Here is a 20,590-nt window from a genome sequence, read left to right on the forward strand (position 1 = left end):
AAGTTGAAAAGGATTTGCAAATATTTGCATTCTGTTTTTATTTACCATTTACACAACGTGCACACTTTACTGGTTTGGGTTTTTTAGATGCACAAGTCTTTTTAACACCGGTTTGGAGGAAATCTGCACTTTAAAAAAAAAAAAAAAAAACCCTGGTTTAAAATATATACATATTTTCCGACAGTTTGAGAGATATCGAATGCGTCCTCAATCCTGACTGGTGATTGGATAAATGCAGTGTCGGCAGAGGCCACTTCAAGTGAGACATTTGCAGATGTTGCCTTGGCCTGCTTTTTCTTTTTTTTATTGAAGTGATTGTTCCTCTTCCTCACCGTCACACAAAACTCATCACAATACCAGATATTTGTAGCGATATCCGTGAGCCTTCCAGAGAATCCGGAGCAGTTAGAAGAGTGCTCCCATACAGCAGATCTCGTTTTGTTTGCAGGCGGAGCCGTCGGGCAGAGGACTGGGAGCCGTTTTATCTCAGCAGCGGGGGGGCACCGACCATCCGGTCCTGTATATCAGTAGGAAACTATCAGAAGGAGAGGCCAGATATAGCACAGTGGAGAGGGAGTGCCTCGCCATCCGGTGGGCGGTCGGAGCCCTCCGGTAGAATCTGCAGGGATGCCCATTCAGCCTCTGCTCGGACCACAAGCCCCTTCAGTGGCTCCACCGCATGAAAGATGCCAACGCGCGGATCACCCGGTGGTATCTCGCTTTACAACCCTACAATTTCAGAGTGATCCATAGGCCGGGGGTGCAGATGGCCGTGGCGGAGGGGGTAGGTGCGGCCGGACGATGTCCCGGCCTAAGTCTGGCGGTGGAGGTATGTGGAGGGAGGTTGTGATCAGCACACTGCAGATGTAAATGTCAGCGACCCCGTCTGGGCTACTGGAGACAGTGCACCCTCAGACGGGGGCGTGGCGGCGAGACGCAGCTGGCAGGTGATTAGATTTCGCAGGTGGTACGCGTGAATCTAATCAACTGTTGTCTTTAAGAATGAGCAGCCGGCAGAGGAGGAGGTGAGAGGATTGGAGAGACTGTCTACACGAAAATGCACTTGGTCGAAAAGAACTATATTAAAAACCCTGTCAACTCTGAGCAACTGGTGTCTGGCGTGGATCTGTGGCACTGTGAGTAGGAAAAAAATTACAACCATGCAACCGACACATCCGCCATCTGACAGTTGTGTCTTTTTCCGCTTTAACATATTTAAAAAAACGGTGTTATCTAAAGTCAGGCAACATCATCCCACCACTACAGTTTAATCTTAAATAAATAACCTGAAGAAAACCCATTGATTCAGAAGTTGAAAAGGCAAATGTAGTGCTCTGAGGAAATATCATTTTCACTTAAATACTCTCTTGCTTGGCTTTTCAGTTCCATTTTAATCTAATTCCAACTTGCATTGATCCCTGTAGGAATTAAAGTTATGGTGCACATTCTCTGTGTACAGTATTGCGGTGCTAAATCTTGCTGGAGCCATAAAATCAACAATAAAGCAGAGACTTGGGAGAAACTGGCAATGCTTTTTCAGAACTAATCTACACAAATGAATTGTTTTGAATTAATACTGCAAGGCATTGTGGAATAGGCTTGCCGGTATTGTTGTATTCAAAAATATTAGGTAATATGTTGGGGTCTGCCATGACGGGGGGGTCATAGCCCACTGCGGGGTTTGTTCTCCCGGGATGCAAACGGTAGGAATATATTTAATTAATCACTATAAAATAGATACAAACAAAAGGGCGGACAAGGCGAAGGCACAACTTAGCGCGGGCCCAGTGGCCCAGTGGTTAAAGTGTCCGCCCTGAGATCGGTAGGTTGTGAGTTCAAACCCCGGTCAAGTTATACCAAAGACTATAAAAAAATGGGACCCATTACCTCCCTGCTTGGCACTCAGCATCAAGGGTTGGAATTGGGGTTTAAATCACTAAAAATGAATACCGGGCGCGGCAACTGCTGCTGCCCACTGCTCCCCTCACCTCCCAGGGGGTGAACAAGGGGATGGGTCATATGCAGAGGACAAATTTCCTCAAACCTAGTGAGTGTGTGACAATCATTGGTACTTTAACTTAACTTTAACTTAGAACTAACACTTAGGCAGAAACTATGGACATGAAACAAAACTCACTAACTGTGGCATGAGTAAACAAAACTGACTTGGCACAGCATGAAACGAACAATCGCATGAAAACAAGCATGAAACAAGCATGAAACAAGCATGAATTGAGCATGAAACAAACCATACAGAGCAATGTCGCCAGGACGACTAACTGGCAAAACAGGCTTAAATAATAGTCTCTGATTAGAGCAGGTGCGTGGTCCGAACACATGAGGCAGGTGAAACTAATGAGTCGTCAAGGAAACTAAAACAAACAAGGGACACCATGCCTCGTCGGTGTGTTGTCGGAGGGTGTAACAACACTAACAGGGAGGGGTTCAAGTTGCACCACTGGCAAGAAATCTGCCGCCAGACCCCCATTGAATGTACCAAAGTGTCTTCACATTTGACCGGCGATGCTAAGACAGACATGGCACAGAGATGTATGGATAACCTGCAGATGCATTTGCAACGATTAAGTCAACGAAATCACAAAGGTGAGTTTTGTTGATGTTGTTGACTTATGTGCTAATCAGACATATTTGGTCACGGCATGACTGCCAGCTAATCGATGCTAACATGCTATGCTAATCGATGCTAACATGCTATTTACGCTAGCTGTATGTACATTTGAAACTAGATACCCACATTTAATGCGAAACAAACACTTACCAATCGACGGATTTAAGTTGCTCCCGTGTCACAAGATGCGAAAGTCCTGATCGTTTGGTCCGCACATTTTACCGGCGATGCTAATAAGGCAGCCATGCTATGGGCCACTTCATTAGGTACACCCACGCTATGGCCGAATAGCGTCAATAGCTATTCGCTCAATAGCTTCAATTTCTTCTTCAATTTCGTTTTCGCTATCTGCCTCCATACTCCAACCATCTGTTTCAATACATGCGTAATCTGTTGAATCGCTTAAGCCGCTGAAATCCGAGTCTGAATCCGAGCTAATGTCGCTATATCTTGCTGTGGTAACCGCCATGTTGTTTGTATTGGCAGCACTGTATGACGTCAGGGAAATGGATAGTGGTTTCGAAGATAGCGAAAATAAGGCACTTTAAAGCTTTTTTTAGGGATATTCCGGGACCGGTAAAATTTTGAAATAAAATTCAAAAAATACAACAAGCCACTGGGAACTGATTTTTATTGTTTTAAACCCTTTTGGAATTGAGATAATGTTCCCCTTTAAAACTAACAGAACATAACTAAACAATACATGATCCGGACCACAGATCATGACACGGTATATTTTGTTATACACAAAACGGAATGACATGAGATAATTTTGTTTTACCATAATTGCCAATATACAGACAAGTTGAACATGTAATTATCAGTTTTGTCCGTGTCTTATTTGAAGTTACTTTCACAAGATTTGCTACTTAGCTATTGAGGATAATTCCTCATGTTAAAGCGGTCTTACTTTTGCTTACTTTTTTGGGGTTTTTGAAATGATTTTGGATATTTTTGTAGAATGTTTTGAATCTCAGTTGCATACAGGGGAAATCTGCTTTATTTCCCCATTATTCAACATTCTCAGAGACCAATCCTGTTGGAATTGGGCAGGTGTAGAGGGTCAGCTAGAGGGTGGGGCCATTGAACATTTAATTGTATTTGATATAATGGCTATTTATCATCAATAGTTACCATATTTTCCGGACCATTTTAAGGCACACTGCCGATGAATGGTCTACTTTCGATCTTTTTTCATATATAAGGCCAACTGGATTATATCGCGCATTAAAGGAGTAATATTATAATTATTTTTTCTGAATAGAAAACACTTCTTTGTGGTCTACATAACATGTGATGGTGGTTCTTTGGTCAAAATGTTTCATTATTCAAGTTTTACAGATCATCTTCAAGCCGCTTTCTGACGGTCTCTTTTTGGATGCGCCATTTTGTGGGCGGTCTTATTTACGTGGCTCACCTTCGGCAGTGTCTTCTTTGTTGTAGCGGTGTAGCGTGCAAGGACGGGCGTGGAAGAAATGTCAAAAGAAGGAGCTAACTGTTTTAATGACATTCAGACTTTACTTAAATCAATAACGGAACAGCATCTCCTCATCCGGAAACAACAACAAAAACCGTCCGACAGGAACTCTGTAATAACAAAAGTTCCTTGGGTGAATAATCTAAACTCACTACACCGGTATGTTTTAGCGATTTCATGGCGAGTTTACAGACAGATATAAGTACAAACTTTACACTACTTTATAATAGAAAATTGCAACAGCGGAGGATGAGTGTCCCATAACAAGAAGAAAGAGAAAATCAAGAAGCTTATTAACTACGGTGTCGCCATGGACTACAAAGACAGACCAGCCCAATTTTTCCGGATTTATGCAGATTACAAATACAGATCAGCTGGTACCAGAAGGCAAGAAAAGTTTCTTTTACACCAGATAATATGTCTTACCTTATACACACACCATAACAACACTCGTATGTTTAAAGCAACAACAATCGATCAAGCGGTGTGGCTTCGTAGCTTACCAAAGTCGTACTAAAACATTTTGATAGATTTTTGAGCGCCGTGTGTCATGTACTATATTTTCAATGGAACATAAAAACAATATTGGTGATGTTTATTGGAATTATATCGCCTCATAGTGCAGTCCACACGTATCTCTTATGTTTGACTGTCATCTACTGGTCAGATTTATCATTACACCATGTACCAAAAAAAATTGCTTCAAGGTCTGTAAGCAAAACCAGAATTATTCCGTACATAAAGCGGACCGCGTTATAAGGCGCGCTGTTGAGTTTTGAGTATAAAAATGGATTTTCAGTGCGCCTTATAGTCCAGAAAATACGGTAATCATCCGGGTTAGTTAGTTAGTTTTTTTGATTGATTGATTGAAACTTTTATTAGTATATTGCACAGTTCAGTACATATTCCGTACAATTGACCGCTAAATGGTAACACCCGAATAAGCTTTTCAACTTGTTTAAGTTGGGGTCCACGTTAATCATCAGTTAGTTAGTTTTGAGTGGATTTTGATGAAAATGTTAGGGTGTGACAGAATATGGATTAGAAACAAGTGATACGATTGTGGGTGTGATGCGGAACATGTCTACAACGTAACTTCTCTGTATGTATGCTAGCTGACCTACCTCTACCCACAGAGACCAAGACAGTGGATAACGTACTCTACTTAAGTTCGCTATTTCCACATTTTTAAATTTTTTTTACGAAATGTCAGAAATGGGATGAGGAACGAGCGATTATTTTGAGGTTGATCCAGATCAACGACTGGATTCAGAATTTTTTTCAAGGACACCTCACTATTGGTAGAGGTCTGCACTTTCTGAGTGCTGTTCTCGTTCTAACTGATTCACCCTTCAGAGGCCAATCATCGGTGCCCTCTGGCACCCCGAAACATGGTGAGACTTACAGTGTCCGTCTGATATCATGAATTTACATTTAGTTCCTCAGTTATGTAAGCCTGATCCTGACATTTTTCGAACCTGGTGCTGAGATGATAGTCAAGCGATAATCATTATTTCTGAACCGAGTGGTACCGGTACAGTACCACTCGGGGCAAAGAACAGTAGTTGTCACAGGTACCTATCTCACTCCTCCATGTTTTTTTTGTCAGATGACTGCCTGTCTCTCGTAGTTAATGGAATCTCTGTACCAGTCAAAATCATGAGCGGTTCAGTCGAGAGAAGTCAACTCTTACATTGACTCACTGTTGCATTTTACACATGTTACTGACACTGGTAATTAAACGCTAACGAGAGGTATGGAATTATCTGTCGTTTCAATGCTAGTTCAAAAATTGTGGCTGCATTGTGGCTTGATGGATGGTGAGTTAATGGGGGGGTGAGATACGAACAGGGCTTCCATGCCATTTTTGGAAATGACTGAGTGGTACCGGTACAGTACCACTCGGGGCAATGAACAGTAGTTGTCACAGGTACCTATCTCACTCCATGTTTTTTTGTCAGATGACTGCCTGTCTCTCGTAGTTAATGGAATCTCTGTGCCAGTCAAAATCATGAGCGGTTCAGTCGAGAGAAGACAACTCTTACATTGACTCACCGTTGCATTTTACAAATGTTACTGACACTGGTAATAAACGCTAACGAGAGGAATGGAATTCTAACGAGAGGTATGGAATTATCAGTCGTGTCAATGCCAGTTCATAAACTGTGGCTGCATTGTGGCTTGATGGATGGTGAGTTAATGGGGGGGTGAGATACGCACAGGGCTTCCATGCCATTTTTGGAAATTACCTGAGTGGTACCGGTACAGTACCACTCGGGGCAAAGAACAGTAGTTGTCACAGGTACCTATCTCAATCCTCCATGTTTTTTTGTCAGATGACTGCCTGTCTCTCGTAGTTAATGGAATCTCTGTGCCAGTCAAAATCATGAGCGGTTCAGTCGAGAGAAGACAACTCTTACATTGACTCACCGTTGCATTTTACAAATGTTACTGACACTGGTAATAAACGCTAACGAGAGGAATGGAATTCTAACGAGAGGTATGGAATTATCAGTCGTGTCAATGCCAGTTCATAAACTGTGGCTGCATTGTGGCTTGATGGATGGTGAGTTAATGGGGGGGTGAGATACGCACAGGGCTTCCATGCCATTTTTGGAAATTACCTGAGTGGTACCGGTACAGTACCACTCGGGGCAAAGAACAGTAGTTGTCACAGGTACCTATCTCAATCCTCCATGTTTTTTTGTCAGATGACTGCCTGTCTCTCGTAGTTAATGGAATCTCTGTGCCAGTCAAAATCATGAGCGGTTCAGTCGAGAGAAGACAACTCTTACATTGACTCACTGTTGCATTTTACACATGTTACTGTCACTGGTAATTAAACGCTAACGAGATGTATGGAATTATCTGTCGTTTCAATGCTAGTTCAACAATTGTGGCTGCATTGTGGCTTGATGGATGGTGAGTTAATGGGGGGGTGAGATACGGACAGGGCTTCCATGCCATTTTTGGAAATGACTGAGTGGTACCGGTACAGTAGCACTGGGGGCAATGAACAGTAGTTGTCACAGGTACCTATCTCACTCCATGTTTTTTTGTCAGATGACTGCCTGTCTCTCGTAGTTAATGGAATCTCTGTACCAGTCAAAATCATGAGCGGTTCAGTCGAGAGAAGACAACTCTTACATTGACTCACTGTTGCATTTTACACATGTTACTGACACTGGTAATTAAACGCTAACGAGAGGTATGGAATTCTAACGAGAGGTATGGAATTATCTGTCGTGTCAATGCTAGTTCATAAATTGTGGCTGCATTGTGGCTTGATGGATGGTGAGTTAATGGGGGGGTGAGATACGTACAGGGCCTCCATGCCATTTTTGGAAATGACTGAGTGGTACCGGTACAGTACCACTCGGGGCAATGAACAGTAGTTGTCACAGGTACCTATCTCACTCCTCCACGTTTTTTTTTGTCAGATGACTGCCTGTCTCTCGTAGTTAATGGAATCTCTGTACCAGTCAAAATCATGAGCGGTTCAGTCAAGAGAAGACAACTCTTACATTGACTCACTGTTTCATTTTACAAATGTTACAGAGACTGGTAATTAAATGCTAACGAGAGGTATGGAATTCTAACGAGAGGTATGGAATTATCTGTCGTGTCAATGCTAGTTCATAAATTGTGGCTGCATTGTGGCTTGATGGATGGTGAGTTAATGGGGGGGTGAGATACGCACAGGGCTTCCATGCCATTTTTGGAAATGACTGAGTGGTACCGGTACAGTACAAATCGGGGCAATGAACAGTAGTTGTCACAGGTACCTATCTCACTCCTCCATGTTTTTTTTTTTGTCAGATGACTGCCTGTCTCTCGTAGTTAATGGAATCTCTGTACCAGTCAAAATCATGAGCGGTTCAGTCGAGAGAAGTCAACTCCCACATTGACTCACTGTTTCATTTTACAAATGTTACAGAGACTGGTAATTAAATGCTAACGAGAGGTATGGAATTCTAACGAGAGGTATGGAATTATCTGTCGTGTCAATGCTAGTTCATAAATTGTGGCTGCATTGTGGCTTGATGGATGGTGAGTTAATGGGGGGGTGAGATACGTACAGGGCTTCAATGCCATTTTTGGAAATGACTGAGTGGTACCGGTACAGTACCACTCGGGGCAATGAACAGTAGTTGTCACAGGTACCTATCTCACTCCTCCATGTTTTTTTTTTTGTCAGATGACTGCCTGTCTCTCGTAGTTAATGGAATCTCTGTACCAGTCAAAATAATGAGCGGTTCAGTCGAGAGAAGACAACTCTTACATTGACTCACTGTTGCATTTTACAAATGTTACTGACCCAGGTAATTAAACGCTACCGAGATGTATGGAATTCTAACGAGAGGTATGAAATTATCCGTCGTGTCAATGCCAGTTCATAAACTGTGGCTGCATTGTGGCTTGATGGATGGTGAGTTAATGGGGGGGTGAGATACGCACAGGGCTTCCATGCCATTTTTGGAAACGACCTGGCAGGAAGTCATGTGGGGGCTGCCAGTGTCGCAATCAACTCCAAAGTGTTGCAATCAACTCATGATCAGACACGGTACATGGGAATTGTAGCATTACTCATTGCTGCAGCAGTCTAACCTTTTGACAGTCACCAATATGGTTAGCTAGCACTTTATATTCACGGGAGGAAATAAACAAACCCCCATTCTTTCTTAGATCCAGGAACTTACTGCACCATTTATTCTGCGCATGCTCGCAATACCATTTCAGTGCACGCAGGCACTTGACGTCACTACGTAAGATATTCACCATGGCTTTGCTGTTTATATTATTAAATGTGCTCAACACTTCCACTCAAAGACATGTTTATAGCTCTCTATAATGGTAAACAAAAACCAAATATACATAACTCCAAAATAAAATATTTTGGGATACTGGCAGTGTTAAAACTTCAAACTTATTTACATTTGTCAGATCACATCACTCTCCAAACAAATACCCCTTGAACTTCTCAAATTTAGCCTTTGTCACTGGCTTGGTAAAAACATCAGCTACCATGTTTGCCGTAGGGCAGTATTCTACAGAAATGTCCCCTTCTGTGTGTGTAGACCGTATAAAGTGGTACTTTAGATCTATGTGATTGCTCCTCTGTCTGCATAATGGGTTCTTAGATAAAGCTATAGTCGCCTGGTTGTCCTCATATATCTTGACTGGTAGATGTTGGTGACTACCATCTATTCCTTTAAGTCATGGGTGTCAAACTCTGGCACATTAGAGCTGGCCCGCCGGTATTATACAGTGGCGGTGCCGCTGTATCACCGCTATCTCTCATACTTGCCAACCCTCCCGATTTTTCCAGGAGAATCCTGAATTTCCACCCGAACAACAATATTGGGGGCGTGCCTTAAAGGTACTGCTATTAGCATCCTCTACAACCTGTCGTCACGTCCGCTTTTCCTCCATACAAACAGCGTGCCGGCCCAGTCACGTAATATATGCGGCTTCTACACACACACACACACACACAAGTGAATGCAAGGCATACTTGGTCAACAGCCATACAGGTCACACTGAGGGTGGCCGTATAAACAATTTTAACACTGTTACACCACACTGTGAACCCACACCAAACAAGAATGACAAACACATTTCAGGAGAACATCCGCACCGTAACAAAACATAAACACAACAGAACAAATACTCAGAACCCCTTGCAGCACTAACTCTTCCGGGGCGCTACAATATACACCCCCGCTACCAACAAAACTTGATTTTGTATGTCACTATAAAGTTATATAAGCCTTGCTTGTTCAATATTCAATGCAAAACTTGTTTGGGTCCCTGTTAAAAGGTTAAGTTATTCAACTTTGGCCCGCGGCTTTGTTCAGTTTAGAATTTTGGCCCACTCTGTATTTGAGTTTGACACCCCTGCTTTAAGTGGTTGCACAAGGTACATACTCTCTTGAGTAGTGGCTGCTAGTTGTTGTGATCCGGTTCACTTTTATCCATGTTTGAGTCCCTTTTTTGTGTTTTGATTATATTTGGACGCTTTCCGTTCCCTGAGTCATGTGCACTTCCTTGTTTTGTATTCCTCACCGTGGCTACTGCATTTGTTTCACCTGCAGTGGCGCCTGACGCACACCTGTTTTGGATTATTATGTTAGTATTTAAACCCGCCTGCTACCTGAGTTCAGTCTGGATCTTTTGTTTGCTATATGCAACAGTTGTGTTTGGTATTCCTGCTTTTTGTATTTACCTTGCTAAGTCCTATCTTAGCTTCTGCGCGATTGGCACGCGTTTCTGTGGACTCTTCTTGAACTTGACTGTTGCTAACTATTAGCATTTAGCTTCCCGTGCTAAGGCACAACGTTTCTTTGCCTTTTGTACAAGTGTTCTTTTGTATTATTTTTATATCAAAATCAGTTCTTACCTTCTATCCTGCCTGCTCCAAGACCTGTAGCATCCGGGGGTGACAACTCGCGCTTCAATATGCGTCCACAATGCAACACTAGTGCCATATACTCAGCTTCACAGGTGGAGAGTGCCACTGTTGGCTGTTTCCTGCTTTTCCAAGATATAACTGGACCATTCTCAGTCCAGCTGAAACAGTATCCCGTTGTGCTCCTCCTATCATTTATATCAGCTGCCCAATCAGCATCACTATATCCCTCAAGCTTAAGTCTTCTCTCACATTTCTGGAAGTGTAGTTCTTGATCTATAGTACCCTTTAAGTCATACTTGCCAACCTTGAGACCTCCGATTTCGGGAGGTAGGGGGCGAGGTCGGGGGTGGGGCAAAGGCGTGGTTTGGGGGCGTGGTTGGGGCGGAGGGCGTGGTTAAGAGGAGAGTATATTTACAGCCAATTCACCAACTCGAGTATTTCATATTATATATATATATATATATATATATATATATATATATATATATATATATATATATATATATATAAAATACTTAACTTTTAGTGAATTCTAGCTATGTATACATTTATTTTTTTATATAGATAAATAAAAGAACTAGTTTAATTTCAGACAGCACCTATCAACTACACAGTAATAAAAACACAGTTGTTTTACTAACTGTAGTGAGCTTGCTGGTTACAAAAAACCCAACAACAACACTTACATTTCAATATTTGAGTAACGTCACTTCCGAGTTTCCGGAAGATGGCGCCAGTGTGTGCTTTGCCCTGCCGTCTCTCGCTGTCAGCTCTGTTCGTTTTTGTGTTGCTTGCGTCTATTTTCACCTCTGTCAGCTCACTGCTTGAGTATGACCGCCAAACATTGTTGGATCTTTGCCCCTTTCCCACTGATATGATAAACTTCGACGTTGGTTTTTTTCGACGTCCCAGTCAGCTTTTTCACCTGCCTTCTCCTGCCTTCCTTTCCAGCCTCGTGGCTCCTCTCTCCCGCCACCTGCGGGCTTGTTGTCGGGCCCCACCTGGATTAGCTGCGCCCTTTGGCGTGCTGGCCCCTCCCAGGTTTGGTCTTGTGAACGCAAGATCTTTGACAAACAAAACGTTGATCCTGAAGGATTTCTTCACTTCCCGCGGACTTGACTTCCTCTGTGTGACGGAAACATGGCTGAGAGCTGGAGAGTCCACCCCTCTTAATGAACTTCTGCCTCCAGAGTATTCCTACTTTAATTCTCCGCGATTGTCCAGTCGAAAAGTAGTAGGATTAGCAGTCGTTTTTAAAAATGACTTTAAATGCCGTCAGATCAGCCTGCAATCCTCCCTTTCAAGCTTCGAACTGTGTATGTTTGAGCTGGAGTTGGCGTGGCCTCCAGCTACAGCTGAATTTCAGGAGATTTTTGGGAGAACATTTCTTCCAGGAGATTTTCGGGGGGGGCGCTGAATTTCGGAAGTCTCCCTGAAAATGCGGGAGAGTTGGCAAGTATGCTTTAAGTACCTCAGTAGCTGCTTTGCTGTAGCCCAATGCTGCTGCTTTGGTTCTGCTAGGTGTTACAATAGTTTACTAAAAACCCAGCTCAAGTCAGGTCTAGTACATGTCATAATGTAGATCGAACTACCTACTATTTCTCTATATCCAGTTGAATCGAACTTCACCCTCATTGTCAAAGTTTAACTTTTGCTCGCATGGGGTGGATCTCGGCTTGCGGTCTGACATTCCGAATTTTGCTAACATCTTCCCTATGTGTTTCTTTTGAGTCATTTTGATCTCTCCTTCACTTTGTCTGAAATCAATACCCAGGAAGTGTTTAAGCGGACCCATATCTTTCATCTTAAACCTTCTCTTCAACATTTCCTTTACATCATTGAGTAAGGTGTTGCTACTCATCCACCCATACTAACAGAATCACTTTCTCATTCTCAGATTTTCTGCTGTAGACACAATGATCAGCATCGTTTTGGACAAAACAATTCTCTGTAACATGTAGTAACATGTTGCAGTTACGCCCGGACTGTTTTAAACCATACAATGACTTATTGAGTTTACACACTAAGTCAGGGGTAGGGAACCTATGGCTCTAGAGCCAGATGTGGCTCTTTTGATGACTGCATCTGGCTCTCGGATAAATCTTAGCTGACATTGCTTAACACGATAAGTAATGAATAACTCCGCTGGTAATCACAGTGTTAAAAATAACGTTCAAATTATAAAACATTGTCATGCATTTTAATCCAACCATCCGTTTTCTATCGCACCTGTTCAAGATGTTGCATTAATGGTAAGAAGTATTACATTTATAATAGGTTACCTTAGAACAGGGGTCACCAACCTTTTTGAAAGCAAGAGCTACTTCTTGGGTACTGATTAATGCAAAGGGCTACCAGTTTGATACACACTTAAATAAATTGCCAGAAATAGCCAATTTGCTCAATGTACCTTTAATAAATAAATCTATATATATATATAAAAAAAATGGGTATTTCTGTCTGTCATTCCGTCGTACATTTTTTTTCCTTTTACGGAAGTTTTTTTTGTAGTGAATAAACTATGAAAAAAAAACACTTAATTGAACGGTTTAAAAGCGGAGAAATCCCCCCAAAAAATGAAAATTCAATTTTGAAACGTAGTTTATCTTCAATTTCGACTCCCTAAAATTCAACCGAAAAAAAATTGACAAAAACTAGTTAATTCGAATCTTTTTGAAAAAATTAAAAAAACAATTTATGGAACATCATTAGTAATTTTTCCTGATTAAGATTAATTTTAGAATTTTGATGACATGTTTTAAATAGGTTAAAATCCAATCTGCACTTTATTAGAATATATAACAAATTGGACCAAGCTATATTTCTAACAAAGACAAATCATTATTGCTTCTAGATTTTCCAGAACCAGAATTCTAAAAAGAATTCAAAATACTTTGAAATAAGATTTAAATTTGATTCTACAGATTTTCTATATTTGCCAAAATATTTTTTATGAATTTTAAATCAGGAAAAGTTTGAATAAATATTTCACAAATATTCTTTGTCGAAAAAACAGAAGCTAAAATTAAGAATTAAATTAAAATGTATTTATTATTCTTTACAAAAAAAAAAGTACTTGAACATTGATTTAAATTGTCAGGAAAGAAGAGGAAGAAATTTAAAAGGTAAAAAGGTATATGTGTTTAAAAATCCTAAAATCATTTTTAAAGTTGTATTTTTTCTCTAAAATTGTCTTTCGGAAATATTTTCTTGGATTTTCAAATTCTATTTGAGTTTTGTCTCTTTTAGAATTAAAAATGTCGAGCAAAGCGAGACCAGTTTGCGAATAAATAAATAACCTTTTAAAAATAAAGGCAGCTCACTGGTAAGTGCTGCTATTTGAGCTATTTTCAGAACAGGCCAGCGGGCGACTCCTCTGGTCCTTACGGGCTACCTGGTGCCCGCGTGCACCGCGTTGGTGACCCCTGCCTTAGAATAACAATGTTATTAAAAAGAATAAGACACTTATTTTACTCTAAAAATATTGGTCTTACTTAAAAATGCACACATTTAGTTGTATTCAGTGTTAAAAAATATGATATGGCTCTCATGGAAATACATTTTGAAATATTTGGCTTTCATGGCTCTCTCAGGCAAAAAGGTTCCCGACCCCTGCACTAAGTGTTCTCCTGTTTTTGACTTGACCTCAAAACCTTCCGGTTGTTCCATATATACCTCACAGTCCATCGGAGCTTCTAAGTAAGCAGTCTTTGCATCCATTTGGTGTAGGGCAAGGTCCTCCTGCATCAATGCTGGCTGTCGGTGAAAAAGTCTCTTTATAGTCAATCCCTTCCACTTGACCATAATGTAGCCTGTATGTTACCTAAGTAAAGCACTGTACAAGTATTAAGTAAACAAGGAATTATATAACTGGGCTAGATCAGAAGAAACTAAATTCAGCTCTAGGAATGGAGAGTAATGAAGACTGAACACAGGTTTTAAGTTTAAATGGTACCAAATTACGGTGGCAGAGGGGTTAGTGCGTCTGCCTCACAATACGAAGGTCCTGCAGTCCTGGGTTCAAATCCAGGCTCGGGATCTTTCTGTGTGGAGTTTGCATGTTCTCCCCGTGAATGCGTGGGTTCCCTCCGGGTACTCCGGCTTCCTCCCACTTCCAAAGACATGCACCTGGGGATAGGTTGATTGGCAACACTAAATTGGCCCTAGTGTGTGAATGTGAGTGTGAATGTTGTCTGTCTATCTGTGTTGGCCCTGCGATGAGGTGGCGACTTGTCCAGGGTGTACCCTGCCTTCCGCCCGACTGTAGCTGAGATAGGCGCCAGCGCCCCCCCGCGACCCCGAAAGGGAATAAGCGGTAGTAAATGGATGGATGGATGGATGGTACCAAATTATATTAAAGAATTATAGGAAAAAATAAACAACAGACATGGGGGGGGCATAGCTCGGTTGGTAGAGCGGCCGTGCCAGCAACTTGAGGGTTGCAGGTTCGATTCCCGCTTCCGCCATCCTAGTCACTGCCGTTGTGTCCTTGGGCAAGACACTTGACCCACCTGCTCCCAGTGACACCCACACTGGTTTAATTGTAACTTAGATATTGGGTTTCACTATGTAAAGTGCTTTGAATCACTAGAGAAAAGCGCTATATAAATATAATTCACTTCACTTCACATCTAAATTTGAATGGCCATTCACATTTTCAACATAAATTACAGAACGTTCAATACTTACAATGTGATACAGCACTTGATTCAGTCCTTGTTTTGACCAAAAATGGTATAAGCGCAACACGACAGTTCATTAAACGACTTCGCAAAGTCCAGAGGGGTTTTAGTGAAGGTAACGGGGTAAATGTGAAGGTTCAGGAGGACAGAAATGAACACATTGCGTTATGGAAAAACCAAAGGGAAAAAAACAGAGCGGCTGCTGAGGAGCCTCCTACCCGCCCGGGGCTCGGTTGGTTCGGTTCCAGGCATAAAGCTTCAGACTCTAGTTCAGGCTCTAGCTCGCCATCCAACATGGCCTGTAGAAGAAGAGCAGGACCAGTCAATTTTCCAGTGCCCACACACAAAATACATTCAGATACTAAATACTACTACTGTATTCAAATAGCAGGTATAATAATAATAAATAAATGGGTTGTACTTGTATAGCGCTTTTCTACCTTCAAGGTACTCAAAGCGCTTTGACACTACTTCCACATTTACCCATTCACACACACTGACGGAGGGAGCTGCCATGCAAGGCGCTAACCAGCACCTATCAGGAGCAAGGGTGAAGTGTCTTGCTCAAGGACACAACGGACATGACGAGGTTGGTACTAAGTGGGGATTGAACCAGGGACCCTCGGGTTGCGCACGGCCACTCTACCACGGCGCCAATTTGATTAGTATCAGAAGCGGCCCGCAGGCCACAGCCGCCTGCTGCTGTTTTGCACGCACCAATACTCCCATCAGTGTTGGCGCTAGGAATTTTCAAAATGGGACCCCGTCAAGTCATAAAAATGGGGTCCCGCAGTAAATATTTGGGTTCTCACTTATTTGTAAGCATTTTGAAAACATGATAAATGTATGCATTATCCTGTTACATCTCACATTCTATATTGTGTTTTGGAACAAGGTTGTCAAACATTATTTTGCATAATAGGTCCCCTTTAAATAACGTGTTGATATTGTCAATAGCACTCACCATTAATGATTTAAAAAATGTAGTTAATACATGTGATCGGTGTCGGATGATGGATACCCGAATGTGCAATATTGTACAATAAATATCAATCAATCAATCAATGTTTACTTATATAGCCCTAAATCACTAGTGTCTCAAAGGGCTGCACAAACCACCACGACATCCTCGGTAGGCCCACATAAGGGCAAGGAAAACTCACACCCAGTGGGACGTCGGTGACAATGATGACTATGAGAACCTTGGAGAGGAGGAAAGCCATGGATGTCGAGCGGGTCTAACATGATACTGTGAAAGTTCAATCCACAATGGATCCAACACAGTCGCGAGAGTCCAGTCCAAAGCGGATCCAACACAGCAGCGAGAGTCCCGTTCACAGCGGAGCCAGCAGGAAACCATCCCAAGCGGAGGCGGATCAGCAGCGCAGAGATGTCCCCAGCCGATACACAGGCAAGCAGTACATGGCCACCGGATCGGACCGGACCCCCTCCACAAGGGAGAGTGGGACATAGAAGAAAAAGAAAAGAAACAGCAGATCAACTGGTCTAAAAAGGGAGTCTATTTAAAGGCTAGAGTATACAAATGAGTTTTAAGGTGAGACTTAAATGCTTCTACTGAGGTAGCATCTCGAACTGTTACCGGGAGGGCATTCCAGAGTACTGGAGCCCGAACGGAAAACACTCTGTAGCCCGCAGACTTTTTTTGGGCTTTGGGAATCACTAATAAGCCGGAGTCCTTTGAAAGCAGATTTCTTGCCGGGACATATGGTACAATACAATCGGCAAGATAGGATGGAGCTAGACCGTGTAGTATTTTATACGTTTTTTTTTTTTTTTTGGATTGATACTTTTATTAGTAGATTGCACAGTACAGTACATATTCCGTACAATTGACCACTAAATGGTAACACCCAAATAAGTTTTTCAACTTGTTTAAGTCGGGGTCCACGTTAATCAATTCATGGTTTTACTACTTACTACGTAAGTAGTAAAACCTTAAAGTCACATCTTAAGTGCACAGGAAGCCAGTGCAGGTGAGCCAGTATAGGTATATATGTATGTATATATGTATATAAAGGTATATACAGTATAGGTATATATGTATGTATATATGTATATAAAGGTATATACAGTATAGGTATATATGTATGTATATATGTATATAAAGGTATATACAGTACAGGTATATATGTATGTATATATGTATATAAAGGTATATACAGTACAGGTATATATGTATGTATATATGTATACAAAGGTATATACAGTACAGGTATATATGTATGTATATATGTATATAAAGGTATATACAGTACAGGCGTAATGTGATCAAACTTTCTTGTTCTTGTCAAAAGTCTAGCAGCCGCATTTTGTACCAACTGTAATCTTTTAATGCTAGACATGGGGAGACCCCAAAATAATACGTTACAGTAGTCGAGGCGAGACGTAACAAACGCATGGATAATGATCTCCAATTAGAATAAATAATATAATAATTGTTGTATCAAAATATTAATTTTCTACTATTATCAAAATGTACCCATTGCATCCACAAATAAAGTGCATAGCAGACAGTGGTTCACTGGACTGCATCATAAAACACATTGGATGCATAGCATTGACAAGCATCAAACAATTAACACAACCCAGAAACAAATCAGACAATTGTTGACAGTGCTAACGTTTCATTTAGTTTACTATATTCAAATAATAATATATAAGTAGATGCTAACAGCTCCATTCAAAATGAATGTAGCGGCTAAGCTACACAGATGCAACTCACCAATTCCGCCGAAAAATCCCACTTAAACACTCTCGCACGACGACCCACGGCTTCAGTAGTTGGCTCCTGCAGTTGGACATTATTACATTTCAGTTAAAAGCTTAGTTAATAATTAAAGTCGTCAAAACCGGGTCACATACCTGCAGCAACGTCGCCCTCGCTCTTCCTGGAAGCAGCCCACTACTGGATTTGATGTTTCCCGCAATAGGTCACGTGACCACGTGACGTAAGGACGCACGCGGTCATGTGACTGCGCGACGTAATGACGCACGCAAGTACGGCTAAGACAACGAAAATAAATAGGATATTTAATTGGGATTTGAAAGGTTATTTAAATAGAAAGGATATTTAAGTAAAATTATATTTAAATAGAAATATATTTAAGTAAAATTATATTTAAATAGAAAGATATTTAATTAGAAATAATATTCAATGGGGTTTTGAGAGGATATTCAAATAAATTATTTAAATATCATCATCATCATCATCATCATCTTCCGCTTATCCGAGGTCGGGTCGCGGGGGCAGCAGCCTAAGCAGGGAAGCCCAGACTTCCCTATCTCCGGCCACTTCGTCTAGCTCTTCCCGGGGGATCCCGAGGCGTTCCCAGGCCAGCCGGGAGACATAGTCTTCCCAACGTGTCCTGGGTCTTCCCCGTGGCCTCCTACCGGTTGGACGTGCCCCAAACACCTCCCTAGGGAGGCGTCCGGGTGGCATCCTGACCAAATGCCCGAACCACCTCATCTGGCTCCTCTCGATGTGAAGGAGCAGCGGCTTTACTTTGAGTTCCTCCCGGATGGCAGAGCTTCTCACCCTATCTCTAAGGGAGAGACCCAAACTCATTTGGGCCGCTTGTACCCGTGATCTTATCCTTTCGGTCATGACCCAAAGCTCATGACCATAGGTGAGGATGGGAACGTAGATCGACCGGTAAATTGAGAGCTTTGCCTTCCGGCTCAGCTCCTTCTTCACCACAACGGATCGGTACAACGTCCGCATTACTGAAGACGCCGCACCGATCCGCCTGTCGATCTCACGATCCACTCTTCCCCCACTCGTGAACAAGACTCCTAGGTACTTGAACTCCTCCACTTGGGGCAGGGTCTCCTCCCCAACCCGGAGATGGCACTCCACCCTTTTCCGGGCGAGAACCATGGACTCGGACTTGGAGGTGCTGATTCTCATTCCGGTCGCTTCACACTCGGCTGCAAACCGATCCAGCGAGAGCTGAAGATCCCGGTCAGATGAAGCCATCAGGACCACATCATCTGCAAAAAGCAGAGACCTAATCCTGCGGTCACCAAACCGGAACCCCTCAACGCCTTGACTGCGCCTAGAAATTCTGTCCATAAAAGTTATGAACAGAATTGGTGACAAAGGACAGCCTTGGTGGAGTCCAACCCTCACTGGAAATGTGTCCGACTTACTGCCGGCAATATTTAAATAGGAAGATTTAATTAGTAAGAATATTCAATGGGGTTTTAAAAGGATATTTAAGTGAGGATATATAATGGGGTTTTGTCACCCAGGTTACATCAACCCTTGGCGACATATCTTGCTTTACAAGTCTCTATTCCATCCGGGGTATCTTTCACTGCATATACCCAACAACCTCCCAGTGCTTGTTTGCCTCTTGGCAGTGGGGTCAGAGTGAAAGTTTCATTCTCCGTCAAAGAGTTCATCTCCTCTTTCATTGCATCAACCCACAGTTTTGACTTCTTAGAGTCCATAGCCTCTGTAAATGTTTTAGGTACATCATATGCCACTCTGTAGGAATAATCGACATTCTCACTTTCGTCAACATTACACTCAGCTTTACACTGGTACTCTTTTAAGTACAAACCCTGTTTCCATATGAGTTGGGAAATTGTGTTAGATGTAAATATAAACAGAATACATTGATTTGCAAGTCCCTTTCAACCCATATTCAGTTGAATGCACTAGAAAGACAAGATATTTGATGTTCAAACTCATAAACTTTATTTTTTTTGCAACACGTGCAAAAGTAGTTAGGAAAGGGCATGTTCACCACTGTGTTACATCACCTTTTCTTTTAACAACACTCAAACGTTTGGGAACTGAGGAAACTAATTGTTGAAGCTTTGAAAGGGGAATTCTTTACCATTCTTGCTTGATGTACAGCTTAAGTTGTTCAACAGTCCGGGGTGTTGTTTTCGTATTTTACTCTTCATATGCGCAACACATTTTCGATGGGAGACATGTCTGGACTGCAGGCGGGCCAGGAAAGTACTTTTACTACGAAGCCACGCTGTTGTAACATGTGGCTTGGCATTGTTTTGCTGAAATAAGCAGGGGCGTCCATGATAACGTTGCTCGGATGACAACATATGTTGCTTCAAAACCTGTATGGACCATTCAGCATTAATGGTGCCTTCACAGATGTGTAAGTTACCCATGCCTTGGGCACTAATACACCCCCATACCATCACAGATGCTGGCTTTTGAACTTTGCGCCTATAACAATCCGGATGGTTATTTTCCTCTTTGTTCCAGAGGACCCCACGTCCACAGTTTCCAAATATAATTTGAAATATGGACTCGTCAGACCACAGAACACTTTTCCACTTTGCATCAGCCATGCCGGCGGCGTTCCTCGGTGTTGTTGATGAATGGCTTTCGCTTTGCA

The 20,590-nt window shown here is 42.0% G+C and overlaps 1 long non-coding RNA gene across 1 annotated transcript in view; it reads right to left on the reverse strand.

The window, feature by feature from the left end:
- The window catches only part of LOC133535669 (uncharacterized), a 49,064-nt gene extending 31,049 nt beyond the window's left edge, over window positions 1-18,015 (reverse strand). Inside the window, exons 1-2 of the long non-coding RNA XR_009802283.1 lie at window positions 17,944-18,015; window positions 15,419-15,499 (exon numbers count right to left, since the gene is read on the reverse strand). This is a non-coding gene — a long non-coding RNA (uncharacterized LOC133535669). The remainder of the gene's footprint in view (window positions 1-15,418; window positions 15,500-17,943) is intronic.
- Window positions 18,016-20,590: the final 2,575 nt, after the last annotated feature.

Source organism: Nerophis ophidion, linkage group LG16 (genome assembly GCF_033978795.1).
Source record: "Nerophis ophidion isolate RoL-2023_Sa linkage group LG16, RoL_Noph_v1.0, whole genome shotgun sequence".
NCBI lineage: Eukaryota > Metazoa > Chordata > Actinopteri > Syngnathiformes > Syngnathidae > Nerophis > Nerophis ophidion.